The 23114-nt window shown below is 45.1% G+C and overlaps 1 protein-coding gene across 1 annotated transcript in view; it reads left to right on the top strand.

Moving 5' to 3' along the window:
• Window positions 1–1062: 1062 nt before the first annotated feature.
• The window catches only part of LOC147692711 (leucine-rich repeat and fibronectin type III domain-containing protein 1-like protein), a 407389-nt gene continuing 385337 nt past the window's right edge, over window positions 1063–23114 (top strand). The window contains exon 1 of the mRNA XM_086938877.1: window positions 1063–1197. The gene's annotated coding sequence lies outside the window, so the exon portion shown is untranslated. The remainder of the gene's footprint in view (window positions 1198–23114) is intronic.

Genomic DNA, 23114 nt, shown 5'->3' with positions numbered 1-23114 from the left:
TCCCAACGCCCCTTGCCCCTCTCTATTTCTAGACCAGCCGGTACCTCACAGCTGGAGTCTCGCCTCCTTCCTCGCGCCTTCTCGCTGCACCCTGCTAAAATTCTTCATTGTACCTGACTCTCTCAAACGCGGTTGGTACCCTAAATTCGTTCTACACCATGTTGGGCCACTCCTTGCCCCCCACTCTCTATCAACCCAGATGGTGCCCCTCCTTGCCTCACAAGAGTCCCATGAGAGAAAACCTTGATTGGCTGATGGCATTTATATAGCACCCACTACCCCGCAGGGAGCTTCTTGGCGCTTCTCCCCATCCAGTAGGCATTCCCTCGCTGTCTCTTTTCCTTCTCTGAGCTCCCCAAAAATCCCCTACCCCTCACTGACTGCGGAAACACACGTTCTCTCCTTCGGCACTCTCTCCTGAGACCTCCTCGTCTCTTGTCTGTCTAGAGCTGCTGTGATCGTACTCTTCTGGGACACCCCACCTCTGCTTGTCACCGACACCAGCCCCCAAGCCTGCTCCCTTCTGGTGCCTGTCTTGGATTTCTGCACTCGCCTCCAAAATTCACAATTTCACTCCCACCCTCGATGTCGCCTCTGTTTATCTGAGCCTGTCCCCGGTCCCCCATGCAGCCATAACACCTCCCATTTGCATGTTCCAAGCTCTGCCGGGTGCGGTGTGGGAACACCCCCATAGAGCGGGCAGGGTGAGAGATCCGCACTCAAACAGACCCATCTGATTCTGCGGTCCCTGGCAGCGCCTAGACGCGACCCATTTCTAAATACACGTCATCCTTTATTCGTGCATTCATTCATTCTTGGCTACATATGGATTTCGTTACAAAAAAAGCACCGCTGGAACACACTGAGATGACTTCGCACCCCAGAAAATGAGGGGTTCTGCCGCAGAAAAGGTCCCTTGCAAAAAGGGCTGGTTCTTTGCCCCACAGAGCACCGGGGCTTGGCGCCGGAGCGGAGCCGCTATGTGCTGTGAGCCGGAGGAGGGCTTGGCCCCATCGGGAGGAGATGAGGCGTTATGTCCCGCTAAGTCAAGGATGGAAGCCTGAGCGGGGTCCCTGTAGGTGAGCACCTGGCCCGGCCCTCGGGTTAGACGGGGAGGATGGTGGCTTCTGGTGCAACGCAGTCTGACGGGCCCGCAGCAATGTGAACTCTGACAACACCCGGGACGTCCTGCGGCAGGTACGGTCCGCTGTCGCGTTGACGCTGTGTGTATCTGTGAGGGGCGGGGCAGCCGCAGGTGAGGACGTCTGTGCGGGAGAGGTGGGACTCGGGAGGAGGTATGGAGGGGCTGGGGAAAAGAACAAGGTGGGAACGGGGAAGGAAAGGGTGGAGAGACGCATACAAAAAGGAGAGAGAGAGGAGAGAAGATGGGTGGGAAAGAATAGAAAACAAGAGGGAAGAAATGTAGAGAACATCTCAAGTAGAGAGGAAAAAAGGCGAGTTAGAGAAAAAAGGAGAGATACAATAAACTATTAAAGACATGGGGAGCATAACGGCGGAAGTAAAAAAGCCTGATTTATCAAAAAGCAATGGAAGAAACGATTAAGACAATAAAGAAAGAACATACGAGAGGTGAGCGTGAGAAGTACATGTGGATGTAGAGGGAATAAAGGGTGGGGAGAGGGTAAGAGGCGGGTGTAGAGAGAACGTGAGATATAGAGATGATAGTGCCTTGCTGTGAGTGACGGAGGTAGAGGGGAGCGCCTGTGAAGAGGGAGGGGTGAGAACAGCGAAGCACAGATGGAACAGAGGGAGGGGACGAGAGAGAGAGAGTCGCGCGCCTATAGGAGGAAGCAAGGAAAGAAGAGAATGTGTGAGGGGGTAGGACAGCCAGTGGTGGAAGACGAGTGACGAGTAAAACGAAGACTAAGCGTTCACAGGGGAGAAGTTTGAAGAGAACTGAAGCATACGGCTCCCTAAATGTGGTCTTGAATCCCCAGTGTTTCCCCGCGCGACACCCTACCACAGCACACCGAGAAAGAGATTCCAAGAACGCCCTGAAGCCACCCTTAGCGACAGCGACACTGACACTAAACATGCTGAGTCACCCGCGTGCTTCCAGCGAGATACAGGTGTAAAGGTAGCTTTGGGGCATCTTCTAGGCGCGCTGGGGCCTTGCTCCTCGGAGGGGGTATGTGTGTGTGTAAAATGGTTATTAGATGTACAGGTGTAATTATACCCAGGGAACACATTCTGTGCTGAGACCTCACACTTGGGGCGCAGGTGATGATAGCTAGGGGGGGCACCTTCTGTGTTGAGGCCTCATTCATGGTTAGGGGTGCAGGTGTAATGAAAGCTATGGGGCAAGTGCCGTGGTTTCAGAGGCCTCGCTCCTGGGAGGGGCCACAGTGTAACTGAAGCTAAAGCTAGGAGGGGTCATACTCAGGGGTGCCGAGGCCTGACTCGTTGCATGGGATGCAGGTTTAAAGGCAGTTCAGGAGATTGTAGTCGGTGTTTAAGTCATACAATTCGCTTTCCTTGTCATTTGTGGTGTTCAGTGTGTGTGGTCCTCTGCACACAGACAATCCTTGAGCAATAGAAGCATAACCCTGTATACATACTGTTCACAGGTTTGTGTTTGTTTATTTATTGATGTTTGCAGTTTTATATAGCGCGAACTTGGCACCAGGTAATTAGAGCGCTTTTACACGAGCACCAGTTTACATTACAGAAGATTAGATACTTTTTTTAAGGCGCAGGGAGATTAAGTGTTTGCCCAGGATCTGAGGGTGGTGAGCCAATGCTACGACTTGAACTTGGTTCACCAGTTTCAAAGTCTGAAGCTCTGGCCGTTAGGCCACATCTCCCGGCATCTGGGAATAGTCACATCATGCAACAGGACCCCCCACCCCACAACATAAGCATGCATCACGCAAATAACACACTAGACACCAGTGTTAGATTGGGAAGAAACTGCTGCAGGTTTATTACATACAACGTTATGTAATCATAGTGGGTTATTTTACGGGCGATCCAAGGGCAGGCCGCATTCTCGCCACCTGCCCGCCTGATGAGCCAGGCAGCACCGTGGCGAACCACCATGTGCTGCCCTTTATGGTAAACATTATACTCACGCCCCTTGTGGGGCGTATCTAGGCAAACCCCCGGCTGCACAGGCCCACAACCGCCCGAAGGACTAATGGGGCGCTGACACGTGTTCCCGGAACCTCCCATGAGGCCCCAGAGCATAGGCTCTGGCACCCCTATGTGCCCGCTGAGGTAAAGTGCTGCACCTCTCTGCTTCCGGATCGCCCTGTGACTCCGCCTGCAACGACAATTAAAACATTAAAACATTCAAACTGTTCCCCTGTAGCTGACACACAGGGTGAAAGGTAGGGAGGGAAAATTGTGTGTCCCCGGGACGAGGTCACAAACGGCGCGTCCAGTGCGGCAAAGAGGCAGAGAAGGTGGCGAGGGGGCTTAAGTACCCCTTGCCCTGCCTGCCGCACCGGACGTGACCACCCAGCTCCTCCTCGCTCCCCTCGGGACTCCTCCTGCCCGGGCGAGGAGGGGGTGCTAGAGAGGGGCGGGGGAAGCCCTCTGTGACTAGAGGCCCTCCCTTTTGAATGGCCACTGCGTGGCCTCGGGCAGCCGCATTCGCTTTGTTTTTAAGGGCCATATGTAAGAAGCATTTTTCGGGCGAATTGGTCCATTTGTGACCGGAAAAATGCTTTTTGGAATGTACAAAGCCCAAATTGTGATTCAGTAACTTGTTACCGAATCTCAATTTGGGTTTTGGCGATTCAGTATTTCGAAGGGGCGTGTTTAGGACGGCCTTTTCAAATACCGAATCACTTTGGTATATACATCGTTTTGTGACTGAAATGTGGTTGCAAAACACTCACAATTTATCACCAACTAATAGTTGGTGGTAATTTGTTCCCAAATTGGAAGGGGTCCCCATGGGGCCCCTTCCCCTTTGTGAATGTTGGGAAAACATTTTTTAAGAGTGTGCAGTGGTCCCACAGACCACTGCCCACTCTTAAATAATGAAAACAAAACGTTTAATTTGTTTATTGTTGAAACGCATCCCGTTTTCCTTGAAAGAAAATACCTTTATTCAAAGCCAATCACAGACATGGTGGTCTGCTGACCCCAGCAAGCCGCCATCCTTGTGTGGCTGCGATTTCTAATGCGTCACAAACTGCAACCTATGTCCTTACTATTTATGAGGTAGGTCGATTTGCAACCCAGTAGAAATCGTAAGTATGAAACAAAAAGTTTCATACAAAAAGAATAGAGATTTTCAAATAGCGATTTGAATAAAATCGCTAGCTGGAAATCGCTATTTGTATACTTTGTACATCTCGATGGTCCCGATTCATAAAGGCCCCCTGCCCTCATGGCGGAGGCCCTGCAGTTGTGATGCATGACCTGCACTTGTGGTGTGACCATCATACCACAATTACTAATTGCAGAGGTCCCGTCATGAGTGAGGGCCCCCAACACCACAACAGTAGGGTCTCCACAGAGTGCGATTCGGGCTCCTGATGTTTTTTTGCTCACTCACTTGTTTTCAGAGCCAGTCAGAGTCAATGGAATCTGGGCACCTCCTGGCAGACCTGTAGGGGTGTTCTGCCAGTGGTACTCAATTTCATCGCTCTCCTGGTATGGTTGCAATGACTGCTGACTTGCAATACATCGCTTGAAGGCACCAGACTTGAATTTCATAAAGAAATATTCGAATTAGGCAAACCTAGGCGTAATATGGAGAACTGTCACATACATGGGTACCAGTGAATCATCAAAGGATCAATAGTATAAAGGATTTGCCTGACAGTTTTGACACACACCACCTTCCATCTGTGGCATGTTCCCTGGATGAAGCGGGCAAGACCCAGGAATGTAGCTTCTGCTCACAGCTTTTCTGGCACTCAGATGCCCACTTTTCCCTGCTCCAAAAACTGGGAATACTTTGAGTATTCAACACAGTCAGTTGGGCTTACTATGCCATTCTCTTATAGACTACTAAAGCCTTGCCGTTGGTATATAGAAGAGCTGGTCACTCATCTCAGGATGCAACACTGCTTAGCCCACACCATCATCTCCGATGGTGGGTCACCTCTGCTTGGCTCCATCAATGGATCCTGTGGTATTTACAATGCGTCACTTGACATGGGCATCAGCATCTTCCTGAGAAAAGTATGCTACAGGAAGAAGTGTGTGGGGATGTCTACTGCCCAAGAACCCATAGTTGGTCACCTGTGAGAAGTGCATACTATACTGCCCACGTGCATGTAGTGGGCGTGCTAAACGAGTAAAGGAGACCTGTTTCTATGACCTGTGGAGTATGCAACGTGCTTATCCAACTCCTCTTTCACTCTCATTCATTATAATTTCCAAAGACCAAGTAAGCTGTCCCTGATCATCCTGACTCGTCAGTCACAGTCATGTGACAACCTCACAAGGAGAAGAGCACTATATACTTGGGGGCAGCTGATAACTGCACAGACAGCAGCGATTCCACAAAATTCTCCCACACCTAACTAGATGCTATACTTTTGATCAGAAACTGCCCACTAAAGACACATGTAGCCTGGTACTCATGGATGGGACTACCTTCTGCAAAAAAGCTCTGGCAAAAAACAATAGGTCTCTTATTAACCGCATCGCTGCGGCGGCTTTTCCCGCTGTGTGCGGCATTTTTTAAATTACCGCGTTACGTGACGAGCTCAGCTCGTCATCAGCATCGACGTGGTTAATACAGCGAGAGTCCACATATTGACATTGCCAATGCTTGTTTGATGAGAATTGTTTAAGATTAGAAAAACAGCTGCCAGTGCATAATAATTCATGACCAATCAAAGGATCCTATCTTGAAATGCTTTTTGTTTGAGTAAACTCTTTCTAGGTTGACCGCTAGTGCATCATGACGTATGCCCATGCTTGGGTGGCCATTTTGAAACGGGTTTTGTCAAGCAAAAAGCTGTTGGACCCCTAGGGAAAACAGTTAAAAGGTATAAAAAATTAAAGTAACATGAAAATAAAGCAGAGGAAGCAACAGACGAGAGGAGAGGGAGGAGTGGAAATGTGAGAGGGAATAAGCAGAAAGGATTGGGGGGGCCCAAGGGAAATAAGTTTCTTTAAAAAAAAAAGAAAAATGAAAATTAATCCGGGGAAGTAACAGACGAGGAGAGGGAAGGGAGGGAGGAGTGAAAATGTGAGAAATAATTAGCAGTAAGGAGTGGGGGAACCCTAGAGAAATAAGTTACATTTAAAAATGATAAAAAATAAAAGAATAAAAATAAAGCCAGGAAAGGGTTGGCTGGGATGGGATAGCAAAGACTGTAAACAGTTGGGAGGAGGAGCTGGATCGCAAAAGGAACTAACAGAGTGGAGGGGGGAGCAATGAAATTATTGGTGATAGGCTTTAAAAAATCCTGTTCACCTTAGTAGCCATAATCCCAACAGATCCAGCTGTGGCTCTCTTCACAGTACACAGTTCTGCGCCAGACAGGCAAGGATTTCGAAATAGAAGAGCTGATCCACCCACCACCAGTGTAGGCGAGGCCAGTGCCTCCACCGCTCTGGAAGACCATCTGCCAGGGTCCAAAAGAGGCCCATGGCCTTAAAGAGATCCACACAAAGGCCCAGACGCTTGCACCGGGGGAAGCGGGCCCAACACTGCGAACAACAGTTTGCAATGTTGACGTCAACAAAATACATATGTGTTTAGGAAATGATTAACAATGGATCTTTTTAATTTGCGAGATTAGACCCAAAGTACCACAGATAGGGACGAGAAGATAGCAGTTTTTAAAATAATTTGGTTCATGTTGCTGCTTCAGTCTGGTACCGCGGTAGTTAGCTGTCAGTATTCAGATGTCGGTATTTAGCTGCCTTACCCTTTGGTGTCACTAACTAGAATCTTCCCTTGTAAAGGTACCATTTCGAAAAAAAATTGAAATTAAAGTTGGAGGGAGCAGGGACTTTGTAGAGAAGATTCACAGAATTTTTCTTAAGGGTGGTGGTTCCAACGTGTTGCTGCTCTTCTACAGGTTGAACATTTTTTGCTCCTGTTTTTGCCATATTGCCTATCGACAGGTCTCTTCAAATTGTGCTCGCCCACATTTTTCACTTGTTTTTTACACCATCGTTTCATCGACGGTTAAAGGAACAGAATACGCGACGGGGTAATAATGAGCGCACGCACTCAAATCTCATTTCCACCATTATTAGTGGCAGTCGGTAAATTGGGTGCTACAGCACTGTGAGCACAGAGCTCAAATGTAATTGAATCAGGGTTGTTTCAGACACATATGATCGATCGCATATAAGTGGGGAGACAGTGTCTGGCCAGACATTGTGAAATTCTATTCATGAGGAGCTATAGTTCAATGCCAGTGGTTTCTATTGGATCCAGAAGCTGCAACTTGGCTTTTTGGCCCTCTAATGAACTACCATATGGGCAATTCAAGCTGACTCCTGCATCCTGTGATTGATTATTTGGGTTCAATAGTATCTATTGGTTTCAGTTGCCAGTTGCCATGCCTATCCACAAGTTCAATCTAGTATTTACAAAGGGTGCGCTTGGTGCTCTGTTCCCTTTTGTATTATTTAGGCTGATATTTCCTGCCCACAATTCAAAGTGGGCATTTCCTTGTTTACATACACATAAGGAAGAGGCATTTCTCATGTGCCTGCACCATGTAACTGATGCAGGGGCCAAGAAAAGCCACCATTTTGGGATAAGATAACTGTCTATCAGATAGTTGGGGGTGCACAGCTGTGTTCCGGGAAAGGCAACGTGGTATAACAAGGGTAGCAGCTCTGAATATACAGCATTTGGAGAATCTGTTGCAGAAGGTGATGGAGAGATCCGACAGTAACAACGGTTGGAACTTTCGGGAATAAGGCTGAATAATCAGCAGAGAGGGTGGTTTGAGTTCTTGGTGTAGAAGGGGATAAATATTTTGGGGTAACAATGGTTGGAGACCTCAGGTAGCGGGCAGGGTATCCTGGGCTGACAGTGGATAGAAATCATAGGACCACAGGTTTTGCAGATTGTGGGTTACCAGTGGCTGGAGAGCTCATGCTAGGCAGGAATGAAGATCTTGAAGTGTTTACGTTTGAAGATGCCGGTTTAACAGTTTTGTGGTCCTGTGATAAGAATAGTTGGAGATACTGAGGAAGCATGACTCGGAGATCGAGTCGAAGATCCTATTTACAGGGATTTGTTTTTCTGGGTATGAATATTGTAGATACTTGGTAATCGGGAATTGGTGACCGTATGCCCAAAAGTGGGAGATCCCGAGTATAGTGATATTCGATTCTGAGATAAAATGGTGTGGAGTTGTTAGATTAGCAGTTGTTGTAAATCTGAATGTAGTAAGGTCTGGAGATGTAGGCAACGGATATGGTAAGTCTTGTGGTAACTGTAGTCTTAGGTGCTGTGGTAGCAGGATTTGAATATCCTGGGATAACTCCAGACCAAGTACAATTCAGATATTACAGTTAAGGGGACCATTGTCACAGGAGTTCACTTTCCGAATTTCCACTAGACTCTAGTGTCATAGATGGCACAGAACCTCTCTCACACTTTTGCCTGAGTTTCATTTTTCTGTGTCTCATGTACTCAGACCTATCTACCCTCAATCATCTCCTTCTTTCCTACCCCATTTTCCAGACACCAAAGCCTCCCCTTTCGTTTCCCAGAAGATGCCCATCTTGCAGTGATTTCCAGTGTCCATGATGCAAAGAGGAACGACTTGGCTTCCTACAGCCCCCTTGTGTTCCAAGTCCTAAGATGGAGGTTTTGTCTCTTCTGCCAATGCCTTTCATGGTCTCCATGCTAATGTCATTCTCGTCTCTTCTCACCATCAGTGCCCCTGCTGCTCTCTTCTTCTTCCTCATGCTCTGTGTCTCAGAATCTAAGGTGCTGAAATGGTCACATGGCCACCAGTGATGCTGCTGATAATATGTCCCCCAAATTAAAAGAACATAGACTCAGTCCCCATCCTACCAAGACTCCTAGGGACTGCCATAACACTTAATGTTCAGGTCTCCAAAATGAAGCACTAGCTGCCCTGCTTGCCCCCAAGCTGCATGGTTGCTAAAATTGAGGTCCCACCCCTATATCTGAAGTAACCTATATTTTAAGATTGAGTACCTGCTTTCAGCGTACCAGGTGCTATGGTTGAGCATTGCTGCTGTATTGACTCATGCTCCTACTGGTGCCAGCGTTGCAGACTCTCGCCTCCTCATCATGTACCATGTGCCCGGTTTGAGGCCCCTTCCTATTCACTGATCTATTAGGTCCATGTGCTAAGGATATGGACACTCCTCCCACCATTCCACCACAGGAAGTGCTGGAGCTGAGGACCCCTCTAGATCACATCTCTCCCAGCAGAGATCCTGCTGCTAAGGCCGAGTGCCCGCCATATCTTTCAGAGCCACCAATGAAGCAGTTGATATGGATGGAAAACGCCTGCTGCAGATCTGATAGTTGAGGCGTTTTAGAGAGAAGTCTTATTCTGCCGACAAAAGCACATTTTTATAAGTAATAATAATTTCCATCTTGGCAGTAATAAATCCTCATTACAAAATCGACCAACCTCTAAAAACAGGCTTTTCGAGCTTGAAATGTGTTATTACAAGAACAGCTCATGCTCACGAAAGCTCTTCGGGCGTTCTCTGCTATCAGACATCCCTGGTGCCCAGACTTCAGTTTAGCCATAGCCCATGGATCATGTGTTACTGGTCTACACTGACCTACATCTAAACACGAAAACACAGCATTTGTCAAATTCTAGGCAGACATCAACTCAAGAATTGATCTTTCTGAAATGTGAACATTAAGCAGCCTCAATCTTTAGGCTATACTTTTTTTGTAATTGTTTAGCAGCAGCATCAGTGACATTTTGCTGAAAAACATTGTATACAGCATGTTGAAGTCACACAGATCTGTGGAGGTTGGTTAACATGTTTCAGTCAGTAACTTTTGTTGAATGAGTTGTTGCTGCACCAGTTGTTTCATTGAGGCTGGAGTAGATATCAGGGACCTCCACCATTTCCTTAATAACAGCTTCTTATGTTCATTGAAAATCATCTCGAGCTCCCAGTATTATTAATGTTGTACTAGTGACCATATCAGACAAGAGTATATTAGTAATAATGTTAGTAATCTGTTGCCCCAGTTCCACATGATTTATCAGTCTAATACCATCAGTTTAATATATGTTGGAAATTCAACTTTTTTCCCCAGCTTATGAGTTCTGAAAGTTCACATATTTTCATCTCGAATACACACTTTTCAATTTTGGTATACATATATTAATTCTGGCAAGCAAAAGCTTCTAATTTATTAGTCTGGACGGCGCACAGGAAAGCTACTTATAGGTCATTGGAGAGCTACTTGTTAGAGCGGAGAAGCCTGGTGTTGACCAACTTATAGCCAACTCTGGTATTTCTAGTAAATGGAATACAGTATAATTTCAGTGTTAATATTAACAGCAGAGTAGATAAGTTATCACTCCAGTCTTTTAAGTCCTAAAACGTGACCTTTCTGTGCTATTTTTAATTCTTTTACAGCTAGATAGCATGGATGTTGGGTGATAGAAAGTACCACTGCATACGGCCTAGAAGGTGGAAAGATCAGAACTTGTAGGTAGCGCAAGGTGGCTTGTATGAGAATAGGGTTTGGTTTGTATATCATTGGTTACGAGCAGGTGTATGTCAAGCTAGGATGTCAAAGAGGTAGTTTGGAGCCAGGCTACTTTCTTGTTTGAGTTCTAGTGTCAGTAATTTGTTTAGGGAGTCAGTGTTTGCCAGATATCTAGTTTGCTTTGTGGCAGGACGCTAAGGTGAGGATATTCCTGCGTACATTTTACAGTCCGGGTGGCTACGTTTAAAGCCTTGCCTGTTTGTGCGAAGGAGCATCAGGTAAGACTGTAAAATAGCTGAGTCTACTGAAAATCAAGAAGCTGCTTAGGGCTTCAACTGTGTTGAAAGGTATGAGTGGGCATATAGTGATGTATGGGAGCTGTGTTGGTAATTGAGGCCTCCATTATTAGGTCTCGCAGAGCTAGCGCATGCGCTGCTCTGCGAGACATTTAGTTAGCAGCTTTTAAAAGTGCCACAACAGGCTTTTGGTGGCATCAAGCTGCCGTTCGATCGCAATCACTTTCACTATCGGGGCCGTGTCACTTTCACGGCCGTGCAGCCAATGCTTGTTTACTATTATTCTTTGTGCATTCTGTCCATACTTGGAGTATTTTTTTCTAAATGGCAACATGGTCTGAGAATAATTAGAGACTGGTTCCAATGAGATCCAGTTCCCACCTCCCCTTTCTCAGAGTCATTTACGTTACTTTCAGGTTGACATGCTGTGCACTGATTTCCTTCTGTCCAGTCCTACCGCAGCCACCACAGCGGTCAGCATGCGTTCCCAAGTGACATTCTGTGCTGCCCTCACATTCCGGCAATAGTTTTTTCTTTCAAGCACCTCCGCCTGTTTGGTACATTTCTTGAGTGAATGTGCTTTCGGCAATCTCTGGTAAATTCACACCCTAGCTGCTTTACCAGTAGTGCACTTGCAGTTTCTCTGATTAGATCTAATTTTCCCAGTTCACCTCCTCATATTTTATGCTGCCTTGGCCTGAGGTAAAGTAAGGATACTTTTCCTTCATTTACTCTCCCTGCGGGGCTCATTTAGGACGCTTCTTTGACTCCTGTGCAGTGCTTCCTCCAGCAAACATCCTTTCAACAAGTTTTAAGTAAGGATCTGTTGCCCGTGAGCAGCATGTATATTCCGAAATGCACTTCTGGACCTGAATTATTGAAGTAAGAGACACTCTGCCAACACTCCTTTGAACTCAAACAGCTTAGATAGGGATCATAGCATTGAATATAATCACTGTGGATTTTTCATGAGTCACACATTTACAAAGATTGGGATAAGCAAGCACAACATCCATTACTGTTCGAGAAAGGGTCTGGGAGGACAGACCCCTTCCCTTGTAAGCCAAAGGTGACAGAACTAATCACGTCTTGTTTTCTTCTTAATATGATAATGCTGGTAAAAATAAATTAGAATGCTGGGAGTTCATTCAGTCACACAAGCCTGATGCTTTCTTTCTAAGACATGGCTATGAGATTTCACGGACATGTACCTTGCCGCATCTATTCCCGTGGGCTACACTATACTCAGGCAGGATCCGCTTACTAAAATGAGAGGTGAGCTACCTGTGGTCTACCAAGACAAGTTTCAGGGCTGCACTTCTTGTCTCAAAACCTTTCACTGTGAGGATATTTCTTTCTGCCATGAGATTAATGCCCTCCACACTTTCTCTGGAGTGCTTATATTCTGACAGACCAGGTTGAGAACTGACTTTGCCCAGGCCCTGAATCGTTGACTGCAGATGCTGTAGCTTTATTCCAAAGTATGGACCCACAGCACAGGAGACATTTCGATAGGTCTGATTACTGTCCGAGAATGACCATTCTTTGAACTAAGCTGTATGTTCCAAATGGACTACATATCATAAGCAAGAGGATTTTCATATAACAACCCATTCAATCACAATAGGACCCCGGTATAGCCATACTACATCACCCTCCCCACATAAACAAAATAAAGAAAACCAAAGCAAACAAATGAATGGCAACTACACTGCAAATATATAACAAGCATTGGCATAGCCAATAGGTCTCGAATTTGGGACCTTATAATTATTTAGTTATGCAGCACAATAGCCTTGGTGCAACATCAACTGTTGCATGGGTAAACACTTTTAAGGGCCCAAAGTCGAGACCTATTGGCTATGCCAATGCTTGTTATAAATGAGCTACAGCGAACTTTGAGATTCCTGGGGTATGGGGTACAGGTAGGTGTTTTTGATGAGGGAAAGAATAGCACCTCAGTTTTAGAGGAGCTCACCGTGAGGGACAATATTGAATGGCTGAGAGCAGTCTGTGATGCGTAATTGGAGGTAGGGTGTGAAAGGAAAGTAGAAGTTCTGACTATCATGGGCATAAAAATGTTAGGAGAACCCAAATGAAGATATGATTGCACTGAAGTAGGAGTGTAGAGTGAAAAATAAGAAGACATGGCATGGACCCATGTAATCTATACTGAATGGGGGAATGTTGATAATGGTTGGGTGCCTGAAAAGTACCAGTCGTAGTGGTGTGAGCTGAACCATTTGTGCAAAGTCTGTATTGCAGGCACAGCTCGTGCAGGGAAGAGCAGCGGGCCGGGGGTGGGCGGGGATGGGCAGTTGACAGACGACTACGAGGTAAACTAACATTTTTAAAAAACGAAAACCACTTACCTAGTGCTCGCCGCATAGCCCAGTTGTCGGTTGACTCCCCCCCCCCCACCCTCCAACCCCCGTCTCACCGCTCTTAACTGCACGGGCCGTGCCCGCTGTAATGCCTAGTGATGGTAGAAAGGAGAGTTGAGTTGAATAGTGTTGAAGGCAGCACTTAGATCTAAAAGCATCAGGACAGAGGAATTCGGTTGTGATGGGCAGTAGTGCTAAAGGCCAATATGTGTGAAAGAGATTTCTGTGGATTGAAAGTAACAGGAAGCAGATTTGAGAAGGTGATGGAGAGTGGGGAAAGATAACGTGTGAGGCGGTTATCGACTTTCTCCAACATCTTGAAGAAAATGGTGACATGATATGCTGGACAATAAGTGGAGACCGAGTAGAGAGCAGAATTCAATTATTTTAGAACCCGTCGAAACACTTAAATTTGGCACATGCCGGATGCAAGTGAATATTCAAAAAGCAAGTCAAGCCGAGAAGTGCGAATGATGTAGGCTGAGAGGTTTGGTGATTTGATAACTGAAAGGGTCTGATGGTGCACAGGATGGATTGCCTATCTTAATTATAAGAATGCATTACCTAGGGTATGTTGCAACAAGGTGCCAGGGTACAGTAGTGTGGAGCTGGGATGTGTTAGGCACGTAAGACTGGAGTGGTGGAGTAGTACGCAGAGGGTACAGAATGACTTTTACATTGTTTATTTTTTAACAGAAGTATGCTGTCTCTTATGTGTTTTTAAATATAGGTCATTTATGAGTGGGCCTTGAGGAGACAGTGAGTTGTTAATCATGCCTAGGAGCCTTTGGGACTCACTCTGCAGTGACGTTTGAAGGTTTAGGAATTAAGAAGCTCTTGCATTCTTAAGGACATCAGGAAGAGTGCTCAGGGTTTGTTTGTATTCCTCGAGGTTGGGGTGGTCTTCTTCTTGCACCTTTCAGGTACGAGGGCTCAATTTTGAGGTTTCGCATGGTAGGAGATACCCAAGGTTGTGGATATGGCCCCTGGAAGAAGTGGCAGAGCGGACAAGGTGTAACATCTTCCTTAACAATAGTATTAAAAAATACTCAATGAGGTGTTTGTGAATCTTCTGCTAGAATTCTGTGAGGGACCCAAATGAGTGTTCCTCCCATAACATGGGGTGGGTATCGGGGTATGAATCACAAGGGGGTGTTAACTAACATGCCTAGTAACCAGGCGTGCAACACCCATTGGGCTCACCGGGCTTCAGCCCTCCTGTCGTGTGTTAGCCCGGCTGAGACAGCTTTGCGGGCTGGCAGCCCTCTATTTGCAGCCGCACCCGAGTACTTCACGGGTTAATGAGGCTTTTGTTGTGTTTTCACCCCTTCTTATGGCTGGAAGAATTAGCCACCCGCCTGCTAGTAACGTATGGATGGATCGGTTAATAGCAGGTATAGAATGGGATAATGTGTTTGGCACATGTATCCGGTCTAGAGATGTCTTCTTGGAATGTGTTGATGTGTTGAATTTGTGAGTGGTTAGAAACCAGATGTGAAAGCAGGGTGTTGTGCAGCTGATTAGTGAGCATTAGATTGAAATCTGCATACATGGTGAAAAGGGTGGAGGATGCAAGTGAGTCGAGGATAGTGTTAAGTTCATCAACGAAGTGGTCAATCGTACCGAGGGAGGGTGGAGTGACACAGTCTCATTGTCTGGGTGAGACTACTGATGTACAGTTGTCTTAAAAAGAATAAAGGAGGGGTTTTGAGGGAGAGGAACAAAAATTGTGAGATTTATTTTAGGATAATATCTACGTGCAGTGTGTAGAGTTGGCAGTGTCTGTGTGGCGTGGCACCGATGAGGCTGACTCCTCAGGATCAATCCATGTGTCTTTGATGGAATAAAGTGTAAAAAGAGGGTCTGGCAGCCGAAAAGTCAGTGATGAATTATGTTGTGTTGCTTACTTTGCGTGCATTCCGTAGGCAAAATGAGATGAAGAGCTTGTGGTAGGCACTATCTGAAACTCAGTGGTCCAGTCGACTTTTTATCCTAAGTGCATAGTGACTTGAGTAGATCTGTGTTTGTGTCATTGTGTGGGAACATATGGTATGATTGTGCATTGATGGTATGGAGAAAGCAAGTGAGGTATCAGATATTTCAATTGTCCGCAAAGGCTGCACCGTCAAGGTGGTGAAAGGTGTAAGAGTTGGAGATACTGGATGATTGGCAGCAGCATGGTGATCTTGGAGGCGGCTGATGGTAATCGCAGTGAGAGGTGTAGGGATTCCCTCAGGTTTGCTGTGGTGGCACTATCATGAGAGTCATCTGGAGATGTGTCTTTGTTTACCTCTTTGGTTCATCACAACAACCTCTTACTCATTGCATTGGAACCAGTGGGGCCAGAAAGACCCTAGAGGTGGTGGAATGCAGATGTTGCTGGATGTACTTTACTAGTATGAGGGATGCAATCGGATGTCGAGAGTGAATGGAGCGCTGGTTGTGGACCTCGTCCTCTGACAAACAGCACAAGAAAAATTGACTTTGCATGGTCAGCTCAACTCTTTTTTTTTTATTTTATTTTTTTTAGATCTGAGTAGAGACCCCTTTAGCTGTATGGATAGCCTCATGTTTTCTAAAACAATGCCTTGTAAAAGCAGCTTTTTATAAGCAAGCGTAGAAGGGCTTTCAGTCAACCCTCTTCATCCATTGGTCAATTCATATGTCAATCACAATTTGCTTTTACCCACCCCAGCTACTAAAATGCAGCTCAGTTCAGTCATTGGTGCTTACCGTCGGGATTAATGGAATTTTGCTCTTGCACCTGTGAACATCCATTTAAAAAGAAGAGTACTTCACTGTCAGGACTGGAAGGGCGATCTGTTTTATTTCTGCTTTACTTGCATTTTTTGTGTGCATTTTTATTTATGACAAATGCAGCAGATGATGTGTTCCACACTTCATAAATAACACTTAAAATCTGCAGTTGATCAGTTCACATAAAAAAATCAAATACAATAATTTTGTAAAATTAATAGTGAATAGATTAACAATATTTGAGAATGCCACTGCTTATAACTTCTATTTAGGTTTCTAAAGATTTGAGGCGAAAACAAATTAACAAATCATTAATTTATCGAGTACCATATCCATGAAGTATGCAAATATGCGCATCATCAATAATTGAAGGAGGCTTTTCTTACATCCCACGTTTAGCTAACCAAATCAGCTATCAGATTGATTCACCACTCCTACACTTACCAATTTGACCAGATTTCATTAAATCGCTTATTGACCCGACTCTCTTTGCATACAGATTTTCATGATTCTCCACCTTAGACATTTTTAGATACCATTGAGGCATAGTGTGTATGTTTAATGATTTCTAGTTTGCTAGTTTAAAGACTTTGGGGCATATGTAGGTAATTTCCATTTTGCGATTCTGAAATAGCGATTTTTAAGGAATCGCTACTTGAGAATTGCAAAATGGAATGTAGGTAAAAAAATCGCAATTTTTTGGCAAATTGCTAAAATTCCTTCATTTTGATTAGCAAATTGTGAATCGCAATTAAGGAATGAGTGTCCCATTCATTCCTATGGGCCAAGAGGCCCATAGGAATGAATGGGGATATATTCTCAAAGTGCGATTTTCTATGAGAAAATCGCAGTTTGAGAATCGCAATTCCAAGGGTGCCAGGGTGTCCAAAGGACACCTGGTGCACCCCTGGAATGTGTCTGTAAGTACATGTGGCGCACAGACATGCCCTGAGGGCATGTCTGTGCGCCACATGGCACTTTGAATTAAAAAAAAAATGGATTTTGACAGGAAATCGCAAAATACCATCTACTTGGAGTAGGTGGTATTTTGCGATTCCTTAAGCCAAAAACGCATTTTAAAAGTCACCCCTACATAGCATTTAAGGAATCGCAATTTTTGCGATTCCTTATTTTGCTATGTGGCACCTACATACCAAATGGCACATACATCACAAACGCCAGAATTCTGAGAATTCCGGCGTTTGCAAATCGCAAACACCTTCCTACATATGCCCCTTTGCCACTAAAGTGGCTATGAACTAAAGCTGATTAATTTCGGTAGAAAGATTGTTTACAACTGATGCGGTACCGAAAAGAACCCCCAGTGGATCAGGGATGATCACTCGCCTCGTCCAAACCCCTATCTCGTTAAAGGTATTAGTCCAAAACACACTCAATTTAATGAAAATAAAAATCATGTGGAACCAATCCCCGAAATCGGACCCAGGTCTAAAAGATTTTAACATCTGCTCCGTTATACATCTTTCTATTTTTTTCCTGAGTATAATATGACATCCATCTACAATATAAAGCAATACGCTTGAACTTGGCCACCCAATACCTTTTCCTCGAATCTGGTAATAACACTTTAAGTGTGCTCTAGTTACTTCACAGCCCGTAATAGGTGCTTTTTTAACCATATGGTCGGATACTGACTTTGGTCCTAAGCAGGGCTTTAAGTGGGATTTAAAAACTAGGGGGGCTCTCAAAGGGGTGTGGCAAATGTAATTAAGGGCATGGCTTAAAACCACATAAGCTAAAAAATCAGAGCTTAGCGACCTTGTATTTTTCTGTTTCTGTCATTGCATCTGGATATATGAGTCAACAAGTAACATCATACCTATAACAAGTCAGGACTATTGGCTTTGTCAATGGTTTTTAGTTGCATAAGATAAGTAAGCAGCAACTATGGCTTGAACACAATATTGAGAAAAGCTTCCACTTAAAGCCATGGTGACAACACGACAATGTTGCTGCTCCTGAGTTTCAAAAAGAGGAGTGAAATCCAGAGAGAAAATGACTCTCTTTAAAGGATTTCCTTTCCCCTAGAACGCTCACCTGGCATGATGTCATGCCGTAACTTCTCCTCTAGTGAGAAGTGAGCAGTGTGAGCACGCGCTCATCGATGTGCCTGCTGTCACTGCAGTCCGGAAAAAAACGGACCGTCTGTGCCAGGGCTCTAAACAGAGCCCGATAGAGACCCGTTTCGAGGCCCCCTTTAAAACACTGCTGCTGCTCAGCACCAGTGAAACCCGACCCACTTAAAGCCCTGTTCCTAAGTTCTGACGTAAAACTCTATACAATTTTCCAGTCCCGGACAGGCAGGAAATGAAGAAAACCTGACATACTTTCTCCGCTACTTCGTTCATTTCAACCAGATTACTACAACATAGATGCTGTATTTGAATGAAACTGAAAAAAAGGGTTGGACTGATTGATATTTTCTACTGAATGAGTGTTTGCCATGAGATAAAATGCCTATCACGAAAAAGATCTCTCAGCCGCAGAAAGCCAAAACCTGCCTAACGACTAATCGTGGACTGACCGAAGCTTAGACCAAATCCTGAACAGAAATCAAGTTTTAAGTCGAGATGAAAATATGGCATAGTATTTATCTTCGAGTATCGGCCTCCTGTCGGTCCCCAGGTTCAAATGGGCCAGGGCTGGAGGGAGGGCATTCAGCGTGGTGGGTGCCCGCCTCTGGAATGAACTCCCTCTGAAACTAAGACAAGCAGACACCCTGACTGAATTCCGTAAGAGCCTGAAAACCTGGCTCTTTCCAAAATCTTAGTTCTCCACCTGCTATATACCGACCTTCTCTCCATCAAGGTATCCTTCTCAGTCAGAAGCGCCAGGATACCAGTAGGGTGACAGCGCTATAAAAGTACTAAAATAAATAAATATAATATAAATAAATCTTCATTGGATGTTTCTTTGGAGGCAGAGGTTAACCAACTTAACAGGGCAGCTTGATAATAGTGTTTAAATTAAGAAAGAGACAAACCCTCTTCCTCTTGAGTTAACTGAAGAATTGGGAGCTGAATCCTTGGTCATTAATGGATGGCTAGAGGGTATTCAAGTGCCAACCCTGACCTTGGAACAGACTGACTCCATAACAATGCCAGTAACACTTCCAGAAGTACAGCTAGTGATTGATTCATTACCTAATGCTAAAGTGAGCGGGAAGGACGGATTACCTACAGAATATAAGGTGTTTTCGCAGCAGTTAGCATCGTTCCTCATTCGACTTTTTAACTATATCTTGCACGGGTGTCCTATACCTAGCACCTTCACAGATTCCGCGGTGGTCAGCTGCCTCAAAAAGGATAAGTTAGAGATCGACCTGAATTCATACCTCCCCATAAACCTCCTCAACAGTGACTGCAAACTTTTTACTTAGATCTTGGCAAATAGGATTCCATCAGTAACATCGTTAGCAGGGCGGGACTGGTTGTAGCGGGCACCAGGCGTTTCCCCGGTGGGCCGTGAAGGTGGGGGCTCGTTTTGGGCCCCTGGGGGGCCATTTTTGTTACCGGAGGTCAGCAATATCGTCCCCCTGTAACAAAATCAGCCGAAACCGGCCCTCGCAAACTGCTCGGCTGCACCCATCACCCCAGGGGGGCCGGCCGAGCAGTTTGCCAGGGCCAGTTCGGTTCCCAGTCCGGCCCTGATCATCAGCCATTCATAGTGACCCAAATAGATTTTTACCTGGAAAGTTTGGCTTCAAATATCACATTTTTGGTGCAAGCAATAGATTTCTTTTCCAACCAGAGTGTTAAAGCCGCAGCTTTAATGCTTGATGCAGAAATAGCATTCTATTTAGTTGAGTGGGAAGTGTGGTATTCGCAATTCTTTATAAATTTGCTTTTCCGGTGAACATTCTTCACTTGCTGAGAACATTGTATACTGAGCCAGAGCCTCTATAATTATTAATAACTCCCTGGCTGGGGAGATAGTCATCAAACGTGGAACTCGTCAAGGGTGCCCAATGTCTCTATTCTATTCGCAATATTAATAGAACCATTAGCTTGTGCCATCCGTCAGGATCAAACCTTCTGTCCACCTATTGTGGGAGCTCCTAAACTCAAGCTATGTGCTGATTATATTCTACTATATTTAGCTGCAAATAAGGCAAACGTTCAACATGTTTTCAATAAAATCACTGAATTTACATTATTGGCAGCTAAAAAATCAACCAGATAAAGTCTGAAGCCTTATTGTTTAACCCCTTGCCTGCTGGGGTAATTCCCCCATGGTGCGGGGAGGGGGGCGGGGGGTGGGGGGGGGGGGGCTGCTGCCCAGCTGTGCTCATGACGAGCTGAGCTCGTCATGAGCATGGAAGCGGTTAATAGCTCCCCTGAGATTCACCCATCAAGTATGCATATGACATTTCAAGCAGGTATCTGGGGGTTAAAGTTACTTCATTCAAACTATGGTGATCTATACACTCTTAATTACATGTCTCATCTAGTTAAAACTCGTACGCTAATTCAACATTGGGATAGACTTCCCTTAGCGATCACAGGTCGTATTTTGCTCATAAAAATGATCTTGTTCTCATTGTTTCTGTTTGCCTTTTCTAATGTCATGATTTAAACCCCTAAATCATTTTTGAGGCCATTGATGCAGGCATACGCACATTCATCTGTTTTTGTTGTTGTTGTATTTTCTTTTTTTTAGAATCATTTTCAATTATTTTTTTCCAAAACATATACATGCCAAATGTAGACAATGGTATTTTTATGTTTTAATATTTTTTTTTTACTCTTACTCTTTCTATTACATATGTTAACAAAACAATTAAATAAAAAACATGCTTGTCAAGGCCTGACCAATTGGTTTTGCCTGTACATCTTTTACTTCAGGGATAAGGCCCTGTGGAAGAGTTTGGCTTTCTCCTGGAATGGTCAGTGCTCTGGAGGAATGGATGAGCATTTGCCTGGTTAAATAATGTCCCACCTGGTAGCTCATTTGGCTCTGCCTGTTTTAGTAAAATGTTGGGAGTGGAGGATTGGAGGGGAGGAGCCTCCTCCTGAACCCCACTGATTGTTGCTGCTGTGTATAATAGTACACAACATGTATGGAATCCAGTGTTTTAGATATGTAGTCTTCTAAATTTTAAACTCATATCAGCACATAGCACCCCTGGAAGATGTCAATTTCAGACTCACACACTTTGCCTTTTTATTTTGTTTTGAATACACATTTTAAGAAAAGCACTGTAGAGTTACCACAGTCTGCACATAGTAGCAGTTACAATGGTCATTGAACATATAAATGCTTGAGTTGTTGATCAGGTGTAGCCAGTGAGCGAGTGACATTTTACTGAGAGACCTGCACTGGCTGCCCATCAACAAGAGGATCACCTTCAAGCTCCTCACCCACGCTCACAAGGCGCTCCACAATGCCAACCCAGCATACCTCAACAAACGAGACACCTTCTACACCCCGAACCGCCAGCTTCGCTCCGCTGATTGCCACCGTTCCATGCATCCACCGGACGACCACCAGCGGCAGATCATTCTCCCACCTCGCCGCCAAGACATGGAACACCCTCCCCATCCACCTGCGGCAGAAGCAGGACCTGCTGACCTTTCAGGAAACTTCCAAATACCTGGCTGTTTGAGCAGTAGTAGCACCCCCCCCCCCCCTTCCTCCCCCTTAGCGCCTTGAGACCCTCACAGGTCAGTAGTGTGCTCTACAAATGCATTGATTGATTGATTACTAAACTGACATTTGCACCACTAGTGCAACCGTACAGCTAATGAAAGAAGCGCACAGGGCATAAAGTATCAAAGGGGTTTCCCCATTCTGTGTCTATTTGAAAATGCTTTAGTACATACGGTCCTTAGTTCTTTCAGCCAATTTACATATTTATATTTCAGTAGATGACATTTTGAAAGAAAAAAGAATGTAGAAGCCTCAGATCTAGCTATGGAAATATTTAACCATCTCTGATGTCATTTCTACTCGATGGAATTCGTAGAGACCTTTGATCTATACAGTGCACTAATGGAATGCATTCCAGGCAACACACTCTGTTTGGTCTATGTAAGAATGAAGCCCCAATCCCGCAATTCAGAAAGCCCCTCAATCACACACCTTTCCTAGCAATCTCTAACAATCTTGTATAGAAGCTGCATTAAATCCATACATTACAAATATTTCTAGTTTTCATGAAGCCTGTGCAGGGACGTTTCAAGGCATGGGCTTATTGCCATTTGTCCAGGGTCCCCGCCTTCCAAGGGGATCCCTGAGAAGATGAACATTTTGTCTCTTTTACGTTGGTCTATTCTGTTTATCTAAGCATCGCTTCCTGTCTCTGAGTACCCTTTTCTGGCTCTGTATTTCTTTACCCAGTATCATCTTTATTATGTTTGTGTTCCAGTGACATATTTCAACTGTTTTTAGTGACATGTTCCAAAAGTCTACCATATAATATAGTACTGTTGGCATCATGCAGGCTTAAATCAGTGGGCAATGTGTAAAAACATTGAAAACTGTTCTGGCAGGGGCTACTAAAATATGTCTTGCTGGGGCCAACAAATTCCTCACAAAAACTCTGACTGTGTGTGGAACTGCTAACTTCCTGAAATCATACTCTGCCCCAGCAGAGCATCAAACAGAACCAGCATCATACGGGGCACCATAGACCTTCTATGAACACGTGATTCATAGGCTGACCTCACAGATCATCCTGTGATTCATATCCAGCATCCACAGACCTGCCTCTGATGGATAGACTGCACCAACACACCCATGGACAGCACCTACAGACCCTCCAAGGATTCATAGACTGCATCAACAGACCCTCCTCTGATTCATGGGCTGCATCAACAGACCCTCCTCTGATTCATGGGCTACATCAACAGACCCTCCTCTTATTCATGGACCTAACCTACAGACCCTCCTCAGATTCATGGACTGCACCTACAGACCCTCCTCGGATTCATGGACTGCACCTACAGACCCTCCTCGGATTCATGGACTGCACCTACAGACCCTCCTCGGATTCATGGACGGCACCTACAGAGCCTCCTCGGATTCCTGGATGGC

This window comes from Lissotriton vulgaris, chromosome 9, assembly GCF_964263255.1.
Source record: "Lissotriton vulgaris chromosome 9, aLisVul1.2, whole genome shotgun sequence".
Classification (NCBI taxonomy): domain Eukaryota; kingdom Metazoa; phylum Chordata; class Amphibia; order Caudata; family Salamandridae; genus Lissotriton; species Lissotriton vulgaris.
This window is presented reverse-complemented; position numbering and strand designations above follow the sequence as displayed.